The following is a 23,654-nucleotide window of genomic DNA, read 5'->3' on the forward strand; positions in this document are numbered from 1 at the left end:
CTACACATCCTCCAGGGGAGAGACGATGGTGGTGCGGACCCACCGTCCATGGCAGGGGGCTGTGGGATGGCTGGATTCTGGGTCTGGTGAAGGGAGAGTCAGTGGGCTATGGGGGTGAGGGAAGGAGAGGAACCTAGGTCTTTGGTTTGAGCACGTGGGTGAACAGTGGTGTCCTTTTCTGAGATGGCGAAGACCAGAGCAATAGAGAGTTCTGTTGGGACGTGTCTACCTGTTCAACATCCAAATGGGGCGTTAAGGAGGTGGTTGGGTTTACAGGCTGGAATTCAGCGGCAGAGTTGGGGCTGGAAATATGAGTGAGGTATTAAAGCCACAGGCCGGATGAGCTCCCCTTGAGAGCAGGTGTAGACGGGGAAGACGAGGGGCCCCAGGCCCGGGCTGGGTGTGCAGGCTTAGAGGTTGGAGAGACCAAGGAGTGACCCAGGTGGGGGCGTGGTGTCAGAGAAGCTGAGGGGCCATGTGTTTCAGGGCCAACGATGGGGTGGCCGCTGAGCACGGCAGGAGGAGGATTAGACAGGGACGGGGTGCTTTGGTACGGTGGGGCCAGAGCCCTATTGGAGGGGCTTCGGGAAGGGGTGGAGACAGGGCGGATGGACGGCCTTCCCAGGGGTGTCCTCTAGGAGCCAAGGAGCAGGCCCACCGGGCAGGGGCTGAGGGCAGCTTGTAGTCTGTGGAGGGACTTTTTTTTTTTTTTAGTGATAGAAAAACCACCGTTTCTCCCTTGATGGGAAAGTTTCCCTATGTGAGGGAAAAACCGATCATGTCGGGGAGGGGAGAGAATTGTTGGGGCGCTGCAGTTGGGGAGCTGGGGGGGCTGGTACCCAGTGGGAGGGAGGCGGAGCCTGGGGGTGGGGAGCAGTGGCGGGGGAGCCAGTGTGGGCCGTTGTCTTTAGGCTCCTGTTTTCTCAGCATCATCGTCACAGCCTCAGCTGAGAGCTCGGGAGGAGGAGGTGGTGGGAAACACTGGTCTTCACCGTGGTTCTCACGGCCTCTGTGTGGAGCAGGTGCCCTCACCCCCGCTTTGCAGATGAGGAAATCAAGGGTCACTTGCCAGGAAGGGGCAGGACTGGGATTTTGAACAGGGTCGGGTGGGTTCCAAGGACACTCCTCTGGGTGTTCATAGGGGAGCGTGGATCTCAGGATGTGAATCTACATCCCACTCTTGGAGCCTCTCCGCCTAGGGCAGCCCCTCACCTGCAGGGCAGACATCAGACCCAGACAGCCAGGTGACTGCCCTCGCATAATACAGAGGGACACAGGGTAGACCCAGTGGACTCCCTGGGAGCCAGACCTGGGCCAGAAATCCATTTATCACCTGGTCCCCATATGCTCCCGTCCTAACGAGGGCCCATGATGACTTTCAGGGCCCCTGGTACCTATGTCCGTTTGGACCCTGTGTCTAATAGTCCTTGAAATGCCTGGGTATTTGGGTAGTCCTCTTTCTCCAGTGGTGGTTTCCCTAATAAATGGCTGTGTGAGTCCCTCTGGGGAGGGCCTGGTGGAATCATTACCATATATACTTGTTCTGGGGTCGCAGGGCCCTCGCTCTCCTTCAGTCAGTTGGACCTGAAACCTTGCTTGGGTGTGGAAACTGGGCAGAGGATCAGGACTTTTTATTGGGGTGCAGCCCTCAGATCCAGATCATCAGGCCTTGGTTTCTTTCTTTTTTTTTTTTGGCCACAATGCGAGGCTTGCAGGATCCTAGTTCCCACACTAGGGATTGAACCTGCACCCTCGGCAGTGAAAGTGCTGAGTCCTAACCACTGGACCGCCAGGGAATTCCCAGGCCTTGGTTTCTTTTGATTACAGAGAGTGGGCAGTGTCCTGGTTGGCTGCCCATCTGGCTTGCCTCTAGGGATGCTGGTTCTAGTAACCATTTCCAAAGCTCTGCATGTCAGGCCCTCCCAACTGCCCTCTGACCTTGCCAAAAGTTGTGATAATTGCACTCACCTTGCTTCTGACCAGTAAGTGTTGCCACCTGGCCTCTTATTTGGGCATCCTATCCTCTCCATTGCTGTCAGGGTGCCCAGTTCTGTAACAGCGGCTCCTAGTCTCAGGTCCTCAGAGGACACTCATCCCTGAGCTTGTCAGGCTGCTGGCACCCACCCCCCGCCCCGCAACCAGCACTTCCCTATGGCTTTGGCAAATGGAGAGTCGGTCACACTGTCCTGCAGAAGATGGACATCCGGTGGGTTTTCCAGCCTGACACGCCATATTCATCTGACACTCTCACTTCTCTGAGCCTTTTGACCCCTCTTCCACCTGACATGGCAGCCCTGGCATTTCTACTTCTTGTGCTGTGATACCACTTTGTTTTTGGCCCCGCTGCGCAGCATGCGGGATCTCAGTTCCCCGACCAGGGATCGAACCCGTGCCTTTGGCAGTGGAAGCATGGAGTCCTAACCACTGGACCTCCAGGGAACTCCCTGGGATACCACTTTCTCCAAGCAGTGTGCTAACACCATCGTTCGGGGTTCTTGTCAGGGTGTCAGTGCTTGTTTATGGTATTAACTCTCTCTTATCCGGCTCTACAGCCCCACCCCGACCTTGATCCATCCCCTTAGATCGCATCCCTTGTGCTCTCCTGGTTCTGCCAATGCAGGGCTCCTTCAAGCCGCAGGCTGAGGTGTGACTTACCTTAGCTATTGCTCGGGTGGCCAGGACAGGAGGGGGGCAGTTCTAAAGGAGGATCCTCAGCATCGTCCTCAAGCAGGGCGTGTTCTGTGCTCTGAGGGGTCACTTCCAAGTCCCACTCTTTCCAGAGCCGGGCCTGACCTTGGTGCTGCAGACTCATTGTTGGCTGAGACTTCAACCTTCTCTGACATTCTGCTCTGCTTATAATTAAGCCCTGCGCCTGCTCCTCAGCTTTTCCCTCCCCTCCACCTGCAGGAGAGGAGAATTTATATGCAGCTAAGGAGGCCCTTGGCTTCCACATTTGGCCTTAAATTAGTGATGAATCACTCTCAGCCTTTTAGAATTGTCTTTCTCCAGTGCATAAGAGCCCCAGCAAGAGCCGGCCCATTCCTTGGGCTTTATAATTAATTATGATTCCCCTAGCCTCTCAAACTCCAGAGAAATTCCCCGCCCCCTCAGCGCGCTCCCTTCGAGTTCAACCTGGAAAAGTGTTCGCAGCTTCATCGCTGCTACTTGCAGGCTGCCAGTTCTGCCCCAGCTGTGGTCCTCACTGCCCGCCATCAGTGGGTGACCCAGCTCCATCCCACTGTTCAGGGGCTGCTTCCTAGAGCTACTGGCTAGGTTGGGTTCCGGGGAAACAGACTCTGAAATGATTTGTGCGAGGGAGGGTCATGGGATCTTGCTCTGGTTGTAAGAGGGGAGGGAAGCAGGACAGGCCAGACAGAGGGAGGGGTTGGACCGATGGTGCACTTTTAACACCGGCCTCACTTGATCGCCTGGGGAGCGCTGAGGCTGGGATGGTGCTTCAGAGTTGTGCTGAATTAAGGATCCAGGGATCCAGGCCCGTGTCAACCAGTTATTGGATGCGAGCTTCCCCTGCGACAGGGCTGTAAGGTGGAGGGCAGTCCTTGAGGAGGGACTGAGACTTGTCAGCAGTAAATATACCCCACAGCTGGGGGATACCTTTGTCCTGAAGCAGGGCTTCTGGGAGGCGCAGCACACAGCCCAGCACACAATTTATCAATATTTAGTTTTTCATGTATTGGTGGACATTTGGGTTGTTTGGGGGCTAGTGTGAATCCCACTGCTGTGCGCATTTGTGTACATGCCTTTTTTTTTTTTTTTGGCCATGCCCCGCGGTATGTGGGATCTTAGTTCCCTGACCGGGGTCCAACAAACCCGCACCCCCTGCAGTGGAAGTGTGGAATCTTTCCTTTTTCTTTTTTTTTTTTTTTTAATTTTATTTATTTATTTTATTTCTGGCTGTGTTGGGTCTTCGTTTCTGTGCGAGGGTTTTCTCTAGTTGTGGCAAGCGGGGGCCACTCTTCATCGCGGTGCGCGGGCCTCTCACTATCGCGGCCTCTCTTGTTGCGGAGCACAGGCTCCAGACGCGCAGGCTCAGTAATTATGGCTCACGGGCCCAGTTGCTCCGCGGCATGTGGGATCTTCCCAGACCAGGGCTCGAACCCATGTCCCCTGCATTGGCAGGCAGATTCTCAACCACTGCGCCACCGGGGAAGCCCAGAAGTGTGGAATCTTAATCACCGGACTGCCAGGGATGTCCCTCATGTACATGTCTTTCGGTGGCTGTGTGCACTTGTTACTGTTGGGTGTCTACTCGAGAGTGGCAGGGTTGGTGAACTTTAGTAGATATTGCCAAATAGTTTTTTCTTTCTTATTTTTTTAAAAATTAATTATTTATTTATTTGGTTACGTGGGGTCTTAGTTGTGACAGGCGGGCTCCTTAGTTGTGACTCACAGGCTCCTTAGTTGCATCTCTCCTCCTTAGTTGCATCAGACGGGCTCCTTAGTTGTGGCTCACGGGTTCCTTAGTTGCGGCTCACCAGCTCCTTAGTTGTGGCATGCGAACTCTTAGTTGTGGCATGCATGTGGGATCTAGTTCCCTGACCAGGGATTGAACCCAGGCCCCCTGCATTGGGAGCATGGAGTCTTAACCACTGCGCCACCAGGGAAGTCCCTGCTGAATAGTTTTCCGAAGTGGCTGCACCATTTTATATTCTCACCAGCAGTGTTCCAGAGTTCTGGTTGCTCTGCATCCTCACCAACACTTGGTATTGTCTGTCCTTTTATTTTAGCCATTCTGGTGGTCCAGACATCAGTGATTCTTATGTGCGGTCAGGGTGGGAAACCACTGCTCCCTGGCAGATGGGTGGGTGTGAGATTTGGGGAGCCCTGGGACCACCCCCACTTTTTTTTTTTGGCTGTGTCGTGCAGCTTGTGGAACCCTATTTCCCTGATCAGGGATTGAACCCAGGCCCTTGGCAGTGAAAGCACGAGTCCTACCCACTGGACCGCCAGAGAATTCCAGGACCACCCCCACTTGACTGTACCTGATATTCATTTCCAAGTGTCTTCTTCAAAACCAAATCCTGGCAGATACATTAAAAGGTTATCAGATAGTAACACCCTCAGGTAACTTGGTTTGGCCATCTCCTTTCAGCCTGAGATTCCAGCTCTGAAGGGTTGTGGAAGGAAGCAGGTAAATTTTGCTGCCCGTGAGGCCACACTTCTGTGGATCTCATGAGGACAACCAGAAGCAGCCACGGTGACGCACCCTGTCCAGTGTTTCATGGTTTCCAAAATGCTTTCTCATCTGAGCTCCTTTGGGCTTCACAGCAGCCCCCAAAGGCAGCAAGAGAACATAGTATCAGCTCCATAGGACAGAAGAGGAAACTGAGGCTAATCACTTGTGCAAAGTCATGCAGCAGGTTAGTGGCAAAGTGACCAAGAACCCAGCAGTGGATTCCAAGTCCAGGGCCCCAAATTTACTTCTTAGTTTCATTGGCCTGTGGCTCCCCCCTTCCTTTAGAAAGCAACTCAGGCCAGCCCCACAGCAACCCCCTTCCTTGTTTCATGGTGTACCCCTGCCTGTTGCCCATCAAGGTCCTCTTAGAAGCAGGTAATTCCAAGGGCTCTCTGGGCCTAACTTCTCCAACCTTGATGTTCTCAGCAGTCTCCTGGGGACCTTGCTGGAAGATTTTGAGTTAGGAGGTCTTGTGGGCCCAAGATTCTGCATTTCTCACGAACTCCCATGTGATGCCAGTGCTGCTGGTCCAGGGACCACACTTTGGGTGGTAAGGATTCAGACCACTTCCCAGCCAAGGGCTTTACAGGCAGGTCTTTATGCTGTGCTTGGAATGCCCCCTGGAACTCGGACAAACACTGGTTAGTTACTGTCTGGATTCTGGCATGAGTGTTAGTTACTACAAGTTCAAGCCTGTCTCCAGTTCCCATTATGGGATGTACCATTCAAGTCATTTGGCTCAGTTCAAAGTCCCTTACTCTTGACACCTCTGTCAGGAGCACCTCTTTCCTCTCCGTCTTCCTGCTCTCTTCTCTTTCCTCTTCTATCAACACTCCTAATTTCCACCCCCATCCCCAAATGGGCAGGATCTCAGCTAGGCATCAGGCAGAAAGCTGGCTGTGTAAACTTATTTATACTAAAGTGTGAATGACTCACATCTCGTCCCTTAACTCTTCCAGTGGTTATGTAGATGTGGGACAAAAAGGAGCTTTCACTTGTTGGAAAAGTTGACAGTGAGGGAAAGAACAAGAAATATTCAGGCATCCCTTCCTGTACCCCCTAACATTTCCCAAACCTGGGTTGATGATTGAGCCCCCCAGCCCACCCTGCCATTGTAGCTGGAGAGTGGAGAGGCAGCTGGTTGTGCAGATGCAGGAGATTGTCCTTTGGGACAAAGGACAACCTGTGAGGGGGAAGGCGAGGGCTAAAGCATGTTGGGGGCTCAGCACCTGCACTGAAGCCTTGGTCACAATGGCTCATTGCAGATAATTGCTGTGGTAATGATGAAGATTGCACAGGCAAACGGATTCCAGTTTACATTCTGCTCCCTGCAAAGGTCATCTATAATTGCCCTGCTTCCTCCCTGTGGCAAGTACAGGGCTGCAGTGGGGGCCTGTCAGGGGGTTTCTGGGCTGCAGGCCCCGACTAAGGGGGTTGGGAGCTGGGAGCCCGCTCGGGGTGATCTCTGCCAGCCTGACTGGGGAGGCAGGTGGTGAGCTCTCAGCGCAGAGGCGGCCTCCTCCCCCTGGGTGACGCTCCAGCTCCCCAGCGCTCTCCGGGCTGAGCTGGCTGGAAGCGGGGCAGGTGGTGCTCGCTGACCCGGTGAGCGGTGACCATTGGCGGGGGCAGTGACTGGTTCTGCTCATCGGTCTTTCTAGAAGCTTCAGCCCCAGATCCCCCTAGCCTGACATGCTGTGGGGCCTTGTGCTCACCTCCGTTCTCTGGTTGTCTTTCTCTACAAAACGAAGGAGTTGGTCCAGACACAGTGGCCCTTCCAGATCTGGATCCCAGGAATCCAGCCTTTGGTGCCCCAGTTTTGTGGAAGATTCGTGCATGGGCTTTGGAGTCAGAATAGAGTTTGAATCATGGCTCATTCCTGCTGTGTGACGTTGAGCTGCTGACTTCACCTCCCTGATCCCCAGTTTCCTCTTTAAAAAAATAAAGATAATGGTAGACATCTCTTAGTGTTGTTTTTGACATTAAAGGGGATAATAACAATGGACTCTGTAGCTGGCATAATTGAGTGCTTCCTCTGCGTCAGGCACGGTTCTGGGGCTTTTCCTGTCCCCCCAGCTGCCCTGTGAGGTCAGTGCTGCCATTACCCCCATTTTTTTTTTTTTTTTACCCCCATTTTAAGATGAGGCAACATAATGGTGGAAAGCAGACAGGTTTCCAACAGATGTCGGCTGCTGCTAAGATTACTCCTTCTGTGCTCCTTGGGAGGCTTCTCCAGCGAGGCTCCCCCATTTGCTCCATATGTGCTCAACTCTACACCTCCACTCAAGCTCTTCCTCCCCTGAGCTCCCCTTCCTCCCTGCCCCTCCAAGCCTGCACCCCAGCCCTGCCCCTGGCAGCCCTCCCCAGCAGCCAGACCTCTCTGATTCCAGCCTGTCCCGCACCGTCCAGCAGTCTGTTTCCACTGGACTCTGTGACTTCTCCCGAGGCCACCCATGTTCCCCTGGGGCTGAGCCTCTGGCTGATCCTGCTTCATCTCCTCGGATGCACCTGTCACAGCCCTGGGCGTGGAAGGTGCCGGGGAACCCATGTGTTTGAGAAGTTCCAGGGCTAGAGTCTCCCATGGTCACCCCAGGCCCAGCATAAACCCCATTGAATGTCTCATGGACCTTGCCTTGTGCTAGAAAGTGGGAATACAGAGACCAACACGAGGTGGCCTGGAACTAAGAAGGCTTCAGTGCAGTAGGACAGTGGCTCTCAGCCTGGGATGCCCTTGGGAACCACCTGAGGACCTTGGAATTAATGATGCCTGGGCCCCACCACAGAGAGTCTGGGGTGCAGCATGGACTTGAGGAGTTTTAAAAGAGTCATGGGTAAGGGACTTCCATGGTGGCGTAGTGGTTAAGAATCCGCCTGCCAATGCAGGGGAAATGGGTTCGAGCCCTGGTCCGGGAAGATCCCACATGCCGTGGAGCAACTAAACCCGTGCGCCACAAGTACTGAGCCTGCGCTCTAGAGCCTGCAAGCCACAACTACTGAGCCTGCAAGCCACAACTACTGAAGCCCGCGCGCCTAGAGCCCGTGCTCCGCAGCAAGAGAAGCCACCGCAATGAGAAGCCTGTGCACCACAAGGAAGAGTAGCCCCCGCTCGCTGCAACTAGAGAAAAGCCCACGCGCAGCAATAAAGACCCAACGTAGCCAAAAATAATTAAAAAAAACAAAAGAAAAACCTTGAGGATATTAAAAAAAAATAAAGAGTCGTGGATAAGAAAATTGGACATCCACATGCAAAAGAATAAAGTTGGACCCTTACCTGACACCACATACAAAAATGGATCAAAGACCTAAATGTAAGAACTAAGGTGATAAAACTCTTAGAAGAAAATGTACGGGAGAATCTTCATAATATTGGATCTGGCAATGATTTCTTGGATATGACATGAAAAGCACAGGCAACAAAAGAAAAAATAAATAAATAAATTGGATTTCATCAAAATTTAAAACTCTATCAAGAGAGTGAAAAGACAACATACAGAATGAGAGAAAATATTTGCAAATGATATATCTGGTTAAGGATTAATATTCTGAATGTATAAAGAACTCCTACAACTCAACAACAAAGAACCAAACAACCGGTTTAAAAAATAAGCAAAGGACTTGAATAGACATTTCTACAAAGAAGATATACAGATGGCTAATAAGCACATGAAAAGATGTTCAATATCATTAATCATTAGAGAAATGCAAATCAAAACTACAATGAGATACCACTTCACACCCATTAGGATGGCCATTATCAAAAAAAGCAGAAAATAACAAGTGTTGGTGAGGATGTGGAGAAATTGGAACCCTTCTGCATTGCTGATGGGAATGTAAACGGGTACAGCTGCTGTGGAAAACAGTTTGATGGTTCATCAAAAAGTTAAACATAGAATATGATCCAAAATCCCACTTCTAGGTCTCTACCCAAAAGAACTGAAAGCAGGGACTCAAACAGATACTGAAACACCATTGTTCATAGCAGCGTTATTAACAGTAGCCAAAAGGTGAAAACAGCCCAAATGTCCATTGGTGGATGAAGGGTAGACAAAATGTGGTAAATCCATACAATGAAAAATTACTCACCCTTAAACAGGAGTGAAATTCTGATACATGCTGCAACATGGATGAACATTGAAAACATTATGCTAAGTGAAAGAAGCCAGACACAAAAGGACGAGTATTGTGTGATTCCACTTAATATGAGGTGCCTAGACTAGGCAAATTCATAGACACAGAAGGTAGAATGGTGGTTGCCAGGGGCTGGAGGGAAGGCAGGGAATGGGGAGTTACTAATAGGTACAGACTTTCAGTTTGGGGTGATGCAAAGCTCTAGAGATGGATTGTGGTAATGGTTGCATAACAATGTGAATATACCTAATTGTACAATTAAAAATGGTTAAAGTGGTAAATTTTATGTTATATATTTTTCACCACAGGTTTTTTTTTGGCCGCGCCACGTGGCTTGCGGGATCTTAGTTCCCCGACCAGGGAGGAACCCTAGCCCCTGCCAGTGAGAGTGCGGAGTCCTAACCGTTGGACCACCAGGGAATTCCCTCACCACAGTTTTTTAAAAAAAAAAGTGTTCCAGGTGATTCTCACGTGCCTCTGGATTGAGAGCACTCTAAGAAGGGCCAGCAGACCAGTATGAAAATAATAGTTGCAGTTAAGTACTACAGGTGCTGGGATAGACATGAGTGTGTATGTGGAAAGGATGGGCATATCTGTGTAAAAAGGTCAGAGGGTCAGGGAAGATTTTTTTCCCCATGAGGCAGGCTACTGTAATGATTCGGTCAGTTCTAGAGCCAGACTGCTTGGTCTCAAATCCTGCCTAACTCAGTGAGTTCTGTGCAGTAACTTACGCAAGTTACTGCTCTGTACCTTAGTTTCCTCATCTATAAAATGGGAATAATAATAATGCCAGCCTTATAGGGAAGCTATGAAGTTAAACAAGGCCATCCATGTAAAGCGTTTAGGACGGTGCCTGCTCAGTAAATGTTAGATAATATTATGGTAATGAATATACCATGATTTATTTATCAATTTCGCCAACTATGGACATTTAGGTTTTCTCCCTTTTCTGATTTAACAAAATTGCAAAGGACATTTTTGTGTTTGTGTTCTTGAGGACATAAGATTTTCTCAAGAATGTATGCCAAGAAGTAGAATCCTAAGTTGTTGGGATGGGCATGGTCAACTTTATGACCCACCATTGTGATGTGTGCCCACCATCACAATGCTCTCCAGTGTTGGGGAAACTACTGGGGTCTCTTGAAAGAATTATTTCAACATGATATTTTAAAATATGTGAACCCTGTGTTCAGACGTGTGAGCCTTGCAGATGGTAACAGTTGGGATGCCAATAACAGAAAAAACAACTCAAAATGGTTTAAATCATTGTGACTCAAATTTTATTGTGTAAATAGATCACATATTACCTGTTAAAATGCAAACTCTGAGTCAGTAGGTCTCAGAGTGTGGGGTGGGGTCTGAGAGTCTCCATTTCTAATAAGCTTTTGGGTAATACTAACACTGATGGTCTACCAACCACACTTTCAGTAGCAAGGGTTCTTAAACTTCGCTGCACATTGAAATACCTGGGGGAGGCTTAAAAAATGCTGACTGTTGGGTCCTTCACTCAGAGATTCTGACTTAATTCGTATGGGGTGAGTTTTTAAAGCTTCCCAGTTATTCTAATGGGCAGCAAAGTTTGGGAACTACTTACTTAAACAAAAAGGGAGACTCATTATCTTGGTTACTAGGATCTCCTGAGGACAGCTCCAGCATTGGTTAGTTCTGTGATTCAATCGCCTCCAGAAACCAGCTTCTTTCTGGCCCTCCTCTTAGCTCCTCTTAGGCTGCCACAGCTCCAGACATCACATGCAGACTCCACAATGTCTAAGAAGATGAGACTATTTCTTCCCAAATGTTTCTTATCATCAACAAGGAATCCTTTCCTGGAAGGTCTTTCTCTCTGGTCTAACTGGCCAGGGGAACAGGTGTGCCACAAATCACTTAGAGAGCAGTGGTTCTTAAAGTGGGGTCCCTGGACCAGGATCATCAGCATCACCTGAGCACTCAATAGAAAGGCAAATTCTTGAGCCCCACCACAGACCTATTGAATCAGAAACTTTGGGGGTGAGGCCCAGCAATCTGTTTTAACAAGTCTTTCAGGTGATTCTGATGAATGTTCAAGTTTGAGAACCACTGGCTTAGAGTTTATATCTTGGACCAGTGGTTCTCAATCTGGGTTGATTTTGCCCCCCCCCCCAGGGGACATTCAGCGTCTGCAGAAGTTTTTGTTTGTTATAACTGGGGGGTAGGTGCTACTGGCATCTAGTGGGTAGAGGCCAGGGATGCTGCCCAGCATCCTACAATGCATAGGACAACCCCCCAACAAAGAATTATCCAGCACCAAATGTCAGTAGTGCTGAAGTTGAGAGACCCTGTCTTAGGCCAGTCAGCATTTCTTCTGAGTCACTTGTTACGTAGTCAGGACTCCGGTCGGCAAGAGCCAAAGAGGAATGACTGTTGGTTACAGAACCAACAGTGTCTGCTCCTGGAAATTACTTTCACAATAAATCAGACATCCCCACCATCTTTCCCACCCTGCCCCCTTGTGGCAAAGCCCTTTCTTTAAAAATAGAGAAATACTATAGAATGCAAAGAATGGGGTTGGCAGGGTCAAAGAGGTTTCTGTTTGTCAGGAGGAGCAAACACACAGCCGCTGGCTCTCTCCTTTTTTTGCCGGGGGTGGGGCGGGTAGGGGGGGGTGGAATCCTGGCCGGGGGAGGGGGATGTTGACAGGGGTCATACTTGGTGGCTTGCTCCAAATATTATTGGTCATGCTGTTTTGTCAGATTAATCATCTCTCTCTAAACATAACACATGATTTTAAAGGTTGGCTATATCCCTAAATGTGACTTTTGCAGTGTTTTGGAACCATTTTCTTTTTTTTTTTTGGTCCAAGAAATGCAGCCCCATCGTGTCATATGAGCAGGGGAACAACTAGAATGTAATGTGTAGGGAACTCATCTTTTGGGCCCCATCAAGTGTGTGACACTGGACATGCCTGCATTTGTATGGACTACCTTCTAGCACTGTCTCTTTGAATTTTCTGCAATGATGGAAATGTTCTATTTCTTTTTTTAAAATAATTAATTAATTAATTTTATTTTTGGCTGCATTGGGTCTTCGTTGCTGCGCGTAGGCTTTCTCTAGTTGCGGTGAGTGGGGTCTACTCTTCATTGCAACGCGTGGGCTTCTCATTGCGGTGGCTTCTCTTGTTGCGGGGCACAGGCTCTAGGTGCACACGCTTCAGTAGTTGTGGCTTGCGGGCTCTAGAGCACAGGCTCAGTAGTTGTGGCGCATGGGCTTTTTTTTTTTTGGCTGTGTTGGGTCTTTTGCTGCGCTCGGGCTTTCTCTAGTTGCAGTGAGCGGGGGCTACTCTTTGTTGCGGAGCACGGGCTCCAGGGCACATGGGCCTCAGTAGTTGTGGCATGCGGGCTCAGTAGTTGTGGCTTGCGGGCTCCAGAGTGCAGGCTCAGTTGTTGTGGAGCACAGGCTTAGTTGCTCCACGACATGTGGGATCTTCCCAGACCAGGGCTCAAACCCGTGTCCCCTGTATTGGCAGGCAGATTCTTAACCACTGTGCCACCAGGGAAGCCCAGAAATGTACTATTTCTGCACTAAGATGGTAGCCACTAGCCACATGTGGCTGTTGAACACATGAAATGTGGCTAGTGCAGCTGAGGAATTGATTTTTTTTTTTTAGAAATTGAATTTTCAAATTTATTTAAATCTATTTAACTGAAATTTGAATAGTCAATGGCACCAGTGGCAACTGTAATGGACCATGTCACCTTAGATGCCCTGAGTTGCCCCCATGGTTCTCTGCAGCTTGCCGGCTCGTGGTGGGCCCCGAGAAGCACTCAGCATACAGGCTACTTAGAGCTGGATGGGTTCGTACTCAGAGGATTCCCTGTCCGGCCGATCTCAGCTGGCATCCCCCTGCCCACCGGCCCCAGATTCTAGAGAGAGGCTCGGCTATTTTGTATTTTTTTTTTTTTTTTGGCCGCACCCTGAGGCCTGTGGGATCTTAGTTCCCCGACCAGGGATTGAACCTGAGCCCCTGGCAGTGAAAGCGCGGAGTCCTAACCACTGGACTGCTAGGGAATTCCTGAGGCTTGGTTGTTTTGAATGTTGTGAAAAGCTGTCCCCACATTGAGCATTTCCCAGCTGAGGCAGCTCAGTCCACCCAATATCTCAGAGCTCTTTGCTTTTGGTGAGAATTTTCTCAGTTCAGAGTAGAAATGTTGATTATACCATACCGGTCAAGAACTCTACCTGGTAATTAATTGAGTAAAAAGTCAAGGGACTTCCCTGGCGGTCCAGTGGTTAAGAATCCGCCTTTCAATGCAGGGGACACGGGTTCGATCCCTGGTCCGGGAAGATCCCACATGACGCAGAGCAACTAAGCCCATGTGCCACAACTACTGAGCCTGCGCTCTAGAGCCCACGAGCCACAAATACTGAGCCTGCATGCCACAACTACTGAGCCCGCGAGCCACAACTGCTGACTGAGCCCTTGTGCCACAACTACTGAAGCCCACGTGCCTAGAGCCCGTGCTCTGCCACAAGAGAAGCCACCGCAATGAGAAGCCCCGGCACTGCAACGAAGAGTAGCCCCCGCTTCCTGCAACTAGAGAAAGCCAGCACGCAGCAAAGAAGACCCAACGCAGCCAAAAATAAATAAATACAATAAATAAATTTATTTAAAAGAAAAAAAAAAGACTCTGTGTTCCACTGCAGGGGGTGTGGGTTCGATCCCTGGTTGGGGGAACTAAGATCCTGCGTGCTGCGTGGTGCGGCAAAAAAAAAAAAAAAAGTCAATTTGTTTTCCAATTGAAAAAATTACTTAGCATGTGCAGTTTGTTTGGTAGACAAAAATCTTTCAAAACGTGGGGTTCCTTGGGTCAAAAAATACGCAAAGGGTCCCTGAGTGGTGCAGAAGTTGGAAATTGCTAATCTAGTCCAATCCCCTCACTTTGAGGGAGGAAACTGACACCGGCAGACAGGGGAGACCCATGCCAGGTCTTCGGGCTGGGATGGGGCTGAGTCAGGACTAAAAGCCAGAGCCCTAGGCTTGTGGGAGAGGCCAGTGTCTGAACAGGCTTCTTGTGTCCCAGTGTGTGTGTGTCTGTCCTGGGCTGTCTGCCCCCCAGGACAGCGATTGTGGCATTCCTTTTGAGCGGTGCCCAGACAGGTGGGGAGGTGTAAAAGCCTCTTCAATGACGGTGTCATGGAATAGGTGTTATAGGATAGGAGCAATGCTGCAGGTGTGCTCACTGGGCTGCCTGTATCACAGTGGGGAGCTACGTGGAAAGAAGGTCATAAAAAATGCAAATTCTTGGGCCCTGTTACAGACCTACTGTGGTGGTCTGGTACACTGGTGCTCCCTACCCCCACCTGTGAACCCCAGCTCCTGCTACTCACACCCTAGTTAAGCCTCACCCCGCAATTCCCCCCACTTCCCCACCCCTGTCCACCTCCCACATGGACTCTGGGCTTGGCCATTGACTTGCTTTGGCCAGTGAGACACTGGCCAGCATGATAGAAGCAGAGGCTTGCTTGATAGGTAGGTGCCCACACATTAGACTTGTCCTTTTGGAATGTGTGCTCTTGGAGCCCTGAGCTATCATGTTAAGTAGGGCCAGGTACCCCTTTGGAGAGAGCACGTGAGAGGGAAGGCAGAGAGGGAACGGGGGGAGGGGGAGGGACAGGGTCAGTTGTGTGAATGAAGAAGCTGTCTTAGACATTTTAGCCCCAGCTGAGGCCATGTGGGAAAGCACCACCCAGCGCACCCACCACCCAACACCCTGGTGGTAGGGGATGGGGCACTGGTTACTGCCAGGCAAGGCTCCCCACTTGACCCCTGCTCATGGGGATGGGGTGGGACTGGCTGCAGTTTTTTCCATGGTGTTTAGCTAGAGTAGGGCATTTATTGTTTTAAAAGTTTTTGTCTTGCTAAACTGCACCTTTCCTAGTCCTTTGGCTAAAGAGAGGAGGCTTGTCTTGGGGCTGTTTTTGTCCACGTTTATTGGTCTTTCTGGGTTGCTGACTTCTCCCGCAACACATCTGGGATATAGCAGGCAAAAAGAAAACCCAGAGAACTCACTGCACTGTCGTTCCTTGGGTCCTGAGGTCCCTAGTCAGTCTGCCTTCTTTTCTCCCCCTTTAGAGTCTTCTTATGTTTGTTTTATATGTAATGCCCAGGATTTTTAGCTGGACTTTGCAGAAGGAAAAGGGACAAGTACATTTACTCCATCTTTTGCCCAGGAACCAGAAATCCAGATTTGCCTGTTCTTGAGCTTCATATAAATAGAATCCACAAGAAAGGCCAAACTTGACCCTGAAGTCAACAGAAAAGAAATAAAAAAATCTCTGTCAACAACGACAACAAAAAAGTAGAATCCACTATGTATGTTCTTCTCAGTTTGTGCTTCTCTTGCTCATCATGATGTCTTGAGATTTTTTCCATGTGGTTGTGTGTAGTTGGATGCTTTTCATTGCTGTATAGTATTCAACTATGTAAGCAAACCACACGGTAGCATTTGCACAGTGGAGTCCTAGACAGCAGTGAAAAAGCAAACTACCTCAACTGCATGCAATAACCACACGATTTGTTGATCAGTCCTTCTGTGGATGGGCATTTGGGTTGCTTCCAGTTTGGAGCTACTATGAGTAAAGCTGCTACAAGTGCTCTTGGTCATGGGTTTCAGTGACCACAAACATTCATTTCTGTTGGGAATAAATACTGCAAAAGCCTCTTAACTGGTCTCTTCGTTTTAGCCTGTTGCCTCCTTCTAGTAACTTTTCCATATCAAAGCCACAGTGATCTTTCAAAAACATTAACTGGATCTCTTCTCCACCCTTGCTCAAAAATACCAGTGCCTTCCTTTCTTGCTTAGAATAAAATCCAGATCCTCACCATGGTCCACGAGGCCCTACAGGATCTAGCCCCTGCCTGTTCTTTGTTCCTACCTTGTTTACTCCCCTCTCTGCTGTCCCTTCACCTACCCACACACCTGTCCACCCACCCATTCAGTTTTGGGTACCTTCAGTGTGCCGAGCTCACTCCCACTTCAGGACATGTGCCCTTGCTGTCCCCTCTGCCAGAAACAGTCCCCCCCCAAATTATCACATACTTCCTTTTCCCCTTTATATAAGTCTTTGTTCAAATGTTATCTCTTCAAAGAGGGATTCTAAAATGGCCCCCACTTACCCTCTCTATCCCTTTACCCACATTATTTTTCTTGATGGTTCCCATCATCACTTGAACTTTTACTCTTTATTTGTGGAGTGTCTCCCACTTTGGCATGAAACATCCATGGGGTTATCTCGTGGTTATGTGCTGTGTCCCGCTGCCTAGAGCAGTGCTGCATGTAGTAGGTGCTCAGGAAACATTTGTTAAATGTTAAAGACACTGACATGGGATTTGGTCAGATGCCTCAGTTCTGACACCAGCATCATCTTCAATCTATATCATGGGCCAAGTCCCTTAGACTCTAATCTCCTGGAATCTTGTGACAATGCAGATTCTGATCAGGAGGTCTGGGGTGGGACCTGAGATTCTGCCTTTCCTACCAGCTCCCAGGTGATGCCCAAGCTGTGGGACCTGGGACCCAGGCTTTGAATAGTGAGGCCGTAACTGCTCTGAGCCTCAGTTTCCACACCTGTAAAATGGCTCATTGTGGAAAACAAGTGGGTGAAGTGTGTAAAGCACTGTGCACAGTGCCTGGCCTTAGCACATACTCAGTAAGTTTCGACTGCCCCTCCTCTGGGGACCTTTCAGGATCTGAAACTCAAAGTAGTTGTTGGTTTTCTCCCTTTGATTCTTTCCATCCCCACGTGTTTAGTCTCCTACATAGACCCTCAGCAGAGCCTTGTCCAGTTTATTTCTCCATTGCTGGCCAGCAATCTGCTCCATTCTCCTGTCATGGGTAGAGGTTTTGGGAGGATTCTGGCATTTTGACAGTCATGGGGGCATTATGCAAATGAGATACAAAGCAGCAGTTAATGAGCCCTGATTGCATTTGCCCAGCACTGGGGAACACGGAGGATAACTGCTGGGCTGGGGAGGGGGGCAATTATACTCTTTGGGTTGAACAAGGAGGCAGTGAGAGAACAGGTTGGCTGCTCCTGGGGGGCACGAGAGCAGCTGCCCTGTGGCCTGGGTGAGGCCCCCTCCTCATTTGTAGACTGATCCCACCTGTGGGACTGGAACACATTAAGGTCCAGGAATAGGGGCTGAGGTCGGGCATGGTGTGCGTGTGTGTGTGTGTGTGTGTGTGTGTGTGTGGCATGGGGGGTGTCCCTGGGCCTGTCCAGGGCCTACAAGTAGGGGAGTGGAGGCTGCAGATGGCGACTCCTTGATATTTTTCTAGCCCAATTAACATGCAGAGGAAAGCTGCAACAAAACTGTGGCAGAGGACAATTTTCCCCTGAATGGGGTTCACTTGGGAAGAAGGAGACGAGGGAGGTAGGAGATAAAGACGGAGTAGTTTCAAAGGGCACAGGCTGACATGGCGTAACCTATTACCCGTATTTTTGCTGGTTTGGGGGGGGTCTCTTATCGATGTCAACTTTGACAGAAACTAAGGATATCCCAATCTTGTTGTCTTCTACCCTTATGATACCTGTCTTGGGGGCCCTCCCAACAGCAGATGGGGCTGATCAGGCTGACAGTAGGGTGGGGTGGGGTGGATGCTCTCTGGCCTGGGGAAGGTGGGGGGTGACAGAAGGGGTCAGCTTCTCGCACAGAGCCTGCCTGAGTGTGGGAGGGCAGAACTCAGGGGTCTGCCAGGCAGCAGATGGGGCTGCATCAGGCTGATGGAGGTGGGTCGGGGGCAGCTGTCTTTGGTATCCCTGGATGGAGCTGGCTCTTTAGGAGAAAGATGATCCGAGGCTGGGGGCTGGCAGGTGGGCAGGGGGCTCTGCTTACAGGGCCTGGGAACTCTATCCCTCCCCACCCCCTAGCTCTCCTGGGAATCTCTGCTCTCAGGCACCAGGCATCCCCACCCTCTTGGCCTGGGTGTCGACCTCACCAACTACTGAGGACCTCCAGGCTTGGGGACACCCAGCGTCAGGCTTCTGGCCCAAGTAGGCCAGGCTGGAAGTCACCTCTGAGGTCGTTTGGGGGAGGGGTCCTCACTCATGCCCACTATGTGACTGGCACTTCAAGTACTTATGACCCTGTCCTGCCTTTGACCTAAGGATGAGAAGCACCCTGGCTGTGAAACTCCTAGAAGATGGGTGGCTGTTACTGTGTTTCCTAATCAGATCCTTCCTAATGGAACCAGCATAGAGCCTCGGGAAAAGCTTGGCAGGCATAGGGTTCAAATCCCAGCCCAGGCATTTTCTGGCTTTGTCCCCTTGGGCAAATCGCTCAATCTCTCAGAGCCTCTGTTTCCTAATCAGTCCTGTGACCTCACCTGCAGGGCTGCCATGACAGCCAGAGATGCTACAGGAGAACTGGAATCAGTAAATCCACTAGCTCGTCACTCCTAAGGGCAGGGACTTTGTTTTGCCCACGGCCTGTGTCCCAGCACCTAGAACAGTTCGTGGTGGGTGCCTAGTAAATATCCGTTGAATGAATGAAATGCCCTATTTCATCTATTCTAAGATGATTTCCCCCTCACATTTGACATCACTGATATTAGGATGCTTCATACAATTTATAGCATGTCTTGGTTTAATTGGCAGCAGTCTTATGATTGAGAGGGGTCTTAGATGGGATGAACTATGGAAGAGGCTATCATTATTATTAACAGGCACTTTTTGGCTTAATTTTTGGTGGGCTTCTGGTTCTTTCTGATTGTGTGTGCCCTCTCCAGGCTGTGTGGGGTCCCTGAGAATCACCCTAGGGCACAGGGGCTGCAGTGATCCTGCCTGAGGTCTTTCTGAGGCGGTGCTGGGCTGGGGTCAGCACATCCTGTGGGGAACACTATGTGTCCTGGGCCCCTTTCTCCACTTGATCTACAGCCCCTGCTCCGGCCCCCACTGGATGCTATCCCTCCTGGGGAGGAGGGGGTGGCAGGGCTGTCTGAGTCTGGAACTCCCTCTGGGGAGGAGGGTCCCATTTTACTCAATCCTGTCATAATTCCAAGTACCAGGACTGGACAGCAGCTAGGAGGGTGGGGGGAATATCTGTGAGCCTCCTAGGCTGAGGGGGCTCTAGGTAGGATCTAGTCTGGACCAGGCAGAGGACTTTCAGAATGAGGGAGAGGGAGTGGGGGAGGGTGGACCCCATCTCCTCCCAACCCCAGTCCCCTCCAGTCCCTCCAGCAGCCAAGCTAAGACACGGTGGGCAGATTAGTATCTAGAAAAGCAGACAGATCCTCTCCTGGTTGGGACACTTACTTGTGTCACCAATCCGTCCCATAAGGCTAGGGTTGGGGGCTTGCGTGTATAGCAGTGATTTTATGTAGGAAGGGTTTGTGTGATACATGTTCTGGATCCGTGTAGATGTGTGTACACTGATATTAGTGTTAGAGTTATGTGTAAGTATGTGTGTGTGTTACCTGTGCATGTATAGGTAGATCCACAGATTTGTGGAAATGCACGTGTGCAAATGCACGTAATGGGTGTTTGTATATATAAGTGTGTCGTTGGGGTGCACATGTGCATGGACACAGGTAGGTGCTAATGAGCCATACGTGTGTGGTACAAGCCTAGATGTTTGCTCTAAGGGGTGTGTGACAGCTGTGGCCTGTGGGAGCAGCACCAGAATTTGGATTACAAAGCCTCGCTGCCAATAACAAGCCCAGGAGCCATGGATGCCCAGACGAGTTGTTTCACTACTGCGGGCCTCAGTTTCCAATCTGTAAAATGGGTATGGAATCTCATGGAATGAGATTGCAGACGAGCATCTCACACTCGGCCTGACACAGAAAAATCTCAGAATAAAAGTTTGGAATTGAGGAATGACTGAATGAGAATAAATGATTAAGCAAGTAGAAATGTTTTACAGAGAGGCACGCGGTAAGATTTTAAGGACCTGAGGGAAGCATGTGGAAAGGTGCAGCTTACAGTGCCTTGAAGGGATGCTGGGGGAGCAGGGTCTCAGGCAGAAAGAGAAGACGGGGCTGGAGCAGGGACCCCCCACCCCGTGGGGCGTGGCTGCAAGAGCCTGGGAAGGTGAAGTGTGCGCCTGCCCAACCGCCCGGGGATGCAGGAGCCGCAACGTAGGCGGGCGTCCCCCGATGTACGCGGGAAAGAGGCTGGCTGAGCGAGCATTGCCCGGTTGCCATAGAAACGAGAAGGAGGTGGGTGGTGGGAGAAGGAGGCGGGGGGCGGGAGAAGGAGGCGGGGCGGGAGGCGGGAGGGGGAGGAGGCGGCCGTGGGGGCGGGGAGCTGGCTTCTGCAGTTCGGGCGCTGCTGCCTTCCCGAGCAGCGAGCGGTGGAGGGAACCCAAGAGGACAGATCTCCTGGCCCGGGCGCCAGGCCCCCTCCCCGCCCGCCACCACGGAGAAGGAGGAGGACAGCCGGCCCCTCCGGCCCTGGCCTGGCCCAGTGGGGACAGTGCACTCCTACGTGCCCCTGGCTGGGTGCCCAGACGGGCCCAGGTAGGCATTCCGGTGGGGACAGCCAGAAGAGGCTGCACGGAGAGTGGGGCCCCGGGGCTGTCCTGCCTTCCTACCGGCAGTACCTGGTGGCAAGCACAGGGGCCGAAGGGGCCAGGGCCAGTAGACCTGGTGGGGAGCAGCCTGCATCCTGAGAGGCCCTCTTCAGAACCTGGGGCCTCCCCATCAGGAGGACTGTGCCCCTGCTAGCTCTCCTCCTCTGCACTTCTGTCCCTCTCTCCACCCCTGCCACAGGTCCCGACTGGAGAAATGCCTCTTCCTAGGCAGAGCAGGCCAAGGGGGCTGGAGCTCCCAGGAACCCAAAGTGCCTGCTCCCCAGTCTGAGGCTGGTGGGGGTGGGTGGGTGAGGATGCCCCCCGCCCCCGCTCAGGGCACTGCTGGGCCCTGGCCATTTGGAACCAGCAGAACCGCCCCCCCCCCCATCAGCAGCCTCCCTGCTGGCCCCGTTGCTCTCAGGCCCTGGGCTTAGAGCCCCGGGTCAGGGGGGAGGCATCTCTCTTCTCCCCCAAGCTGAGGCCCTTACCTCTCCTTGTTCTCCCTGCAGACCCAGTTCCCCCAGATCTCCCAGAGGACCCCTGTCCCACCACTGCAGCAAGCCCAAGGGCTCCATGCTGGGGTATAGGAGAGTGGGCCCTGATTGGGTGGGGGGGTGCCTGTGGCCCTCCGTCCCCCTCTCTCTGTGCCTCTGCTGCATTGCTTCTGGGGATGACTCCACTGCTGCTGGGGGAGCTCGGGGCACTGCAGAGGAGCCGCTGCCTGCTGCCCAGGAGGGGGTGGGGCCGGGCCTGGGGAGGCGCTGGGCCGCACTGCCTGGCTCTGGGCATGGAGCGGGCAGGAGGGCCTGCAGCAGCGCAGTGGGTGGGGTGCACCTGGTCCTGGTGGGCCCTGGGCCACAGCTAAAGGGCCTCGGCCAGCGTGGGGAGGAGATCCCAGCCTGAGGGGGCAGGGGGTGGTGTGTGCAAACTCAGGCGTGCCTAGGGTGCCTGGGCCTTGGAGGGTCTGCCCCCTTCTCCTGCCTGCCTTCCGTCCCCGGCACCCCCTGAGAGCTTGGCTGGGTCCTGGCACCACTCTGTGGAGCTTCCCCTTCCCTGGGCACTTGGGGAGTGAGAGCACCCGGGACAGGGGCCAGTGTGACGGGGCTGGGGGATATGTGCTGAGAGGCTGACGCGGCTCCATCCGTTTCTGCAAACCTTAGTTGCACCTGCTGAGTATAGGCACGAGGGCCTCCCCCTTCAGTGTTAAGGGCCCAGGAGGTGAGAGGGCGGGTCTCAGGTGGCAGGAGCTTGGGTGGGGTTGCAGATCTGCCCAGAAGCTGGCAACCCAGTAACCTGTGTGCACCATCACCATCTGCCCCCTGCTTCTCTGAGCCCCGGCACAGATCAGGGCCTGGGGCCGGCACTGGCGTCTATCCTGCTTCACCTCCTACAGCTGGGCCAGCCTCCATCCCGGCCACAACAAGGGCCGGTGAGGCCTGGAGATCAAGAGCTGGAAGGATCTGTCCCTTCCCCAGGCCCTTCAGGCCTGGCCCTGACCACCCCCCCCCCTCCATTCCTGTTTGGCCTTCTCTAGGCCACATTCCCCTTCTCTTCCATTTTTTTCTGTCCCATGTCCCCCTGGGGTCTGTCTTTGCTTGCTCTGTCTCTCTCCTACCCTTTTTGCCCCAAGGCTCTGGGGCAGTTAGCCAGCAGAATGGCCTCCTGGGGCCCATTTCCCAGCCCCACCCCATCACCCCCAGTGGGCTCACAGCCCAGGGCACATGCCCCCCACCTCCAGCAGCCTTCCCAGCATCAGAGGGAGCTGAAGGGAAGCCCCAGGAGCACTCAGAGGCCGGGGCCCCAGGACTAGAAGAACAGTTTGGTCCAGGCTGGCCCCTCCCCACATGCCCCCAGTGCAGGAGCTCTGGGGAGAAGGAACATCTCCACTTAGCTCTCAGGGCACCAAAACTGAGCTCCCATCTCCCTTAAATTGTTCCTCCCGCGGTGCTCTCCATCTCAGGAAACAGCACCCCACCTGCCAGCTGCTCAGTCCCAAACCCTGATGCCACCCTTGACTCCTCCTCCCTCTCGCACTCACATCCAAACCATCAGCAAATTCTGTTGGCCCCAAGTCTGAGTATTTCCCACCCCACCCACCTCTCACTGCTTCTGGCATTACTACCTTGGTCTGAGCCCCCATCTTCCCTGATGGGAGGGCTGCAGCCACCTGCCAGCAGGTGCCCTGTACTTCTTGCCCCCCCGTAGTCCCCTATTCCTACACCCCCAGCAGCCAGGGAGCCTTTAAAACCTAAGCCAGGGACTTTCCTGGTGGTCCAGTGTCTAAGACGCCACACTGCCAATGCAGAGGGCCTGGGTTTGATCCCTGGTCAGAGAACTAGATCCCACGTGCCGCAACTAAAACATCCCACGTGCCGCAACTAAAGTATCCCGCATGCAGCAACTAAAAGATCCTGCACGCGGCAACTAAGACCTGGTGCAGCCAAATAAATAAATGAATAAATATTAAAAACAACAACAACAAAAAAAACCCTAAGCCAGATCACATCCCACCTCTTCTCACACCCTGCAGTGGCTCCCATCTCACTTGATGGGGGAAAAGTCACGGGCCTCACTCTGACCTACAAGGCACCACGTGTCTGCATTCTCTCCCCGCCTTCCCCACCAACCTCTCTGACCTCAGCCTTCCCCTTTCCTCCTCACTCCCTCTGTTCCAGCCACATGGCCCCCTTGTTCCTCAACCATGGCAGCCATGCTTGTGCCTCAGGGCCTTTGCACTGGCTGTTCCCTCGGCCTGGATGCTCTTCCCCCAGGTATCTGCATGGT

General features: G+C 52.0%; 1 protein-coding gene across 2 annotated transcripts in view; it reads left to right on the forward strand.

Moving 5' to 3' along the window:
• Nucleotides 1–23,654, forward strand: part of PACSIN1 (protein kinase C and casein kinase substrate in neurons 1) — a 64,503-nt gene that overhangs the window by 17,088 nt on the left and 23,761 nt on the right. The window contains exon 1 of one of the 2 annotated variants that reach the window (XM_007186862.3): nt 20,695–20,817. The exons of the other annotated variant lie outside the window; for it this stretch is intronic. The gene's annotated coding sequence lies outside the window, so the exon portion shown is untranslated. Of the gene's footprint in view, nt 1–20,694; nt 20,818–23,654 lie in introns of those variants that run through there. 2 annotated transcript variants of the gene reach the window in all.

Source organism: Balaenoptera acutorostrata, chromosome 10 (assembly GCF_949987535.1).
Source record: "Balaenoptera acutorostrata chromosome 10, mBalAcu1.1, whole genome shotgun sequence".
NCBI classification, from domain to species: Eukaryota; Metazoa; Chordata; class Mammalia; order Artiodactyla; family Balaenopteridae; genus Balaenoptera; species Balaenoptera acutorostrata.